The sequence below is a fragment of the Berghia stephanieae genome, chromosome 14, assembly GCF_034508935.2.
Source record: "Berghia stephanieae isolate SIO BIC M18660-M18661 chromosome 14, UCSD_Bste_1.3, whole genome shotgun sequence".
In the NCBI taxonomy this organism is placed as follows: Eukaryota; Metazoa; Mollusca; class Gastropoda; order Nudibranchia; family Aeolidiidae; genus Berghia; species Berghia stephanieae.
Genome location: NC_088373.1, coordinates 9,652,267 through 9,652,708, shown reverse-complemented (window position 1 = coordinate 9,652,708; position 442 = coordinate 9,652,267).

Genomic DNA, 442 nt, shown 5'->3' with positions numbered 1-442 from the left:
TTACTCACAAACATGGATGTCAAAAACCAATAACAAAGGCCTGAGTGAAGTCATCTTCGATCTATCTGTAGCTTCCACTAGAATTGGTTTTTGCGTTTAGCTAAAGTACTCACAATATCCACTAGTCGGATATAACATAGGTACCTACCCACAAGACCATGTGTAATCTTAGAACGTTTATAGATAGTATGCAGATGACGTCACTCAGGCCTTTGTTATTGTTTTTGCCATCCGCGTTTGTGAGTTGTTCTCACTAAACTGTATTAACCAGACTATACACTTCATGGTTACACAGAGTTTGTGTGTTGGTCCGTTATACTTCCGGATGGCAATGTTGTGAACTCCTTGGCCAAGCGCATTGTATCTATAGTCTGATTGATAGAATTTAGTGAGAAGTTGTCATTAAAATGAAGTCTAAAAAACAATAACAAAGAGTTGAGTG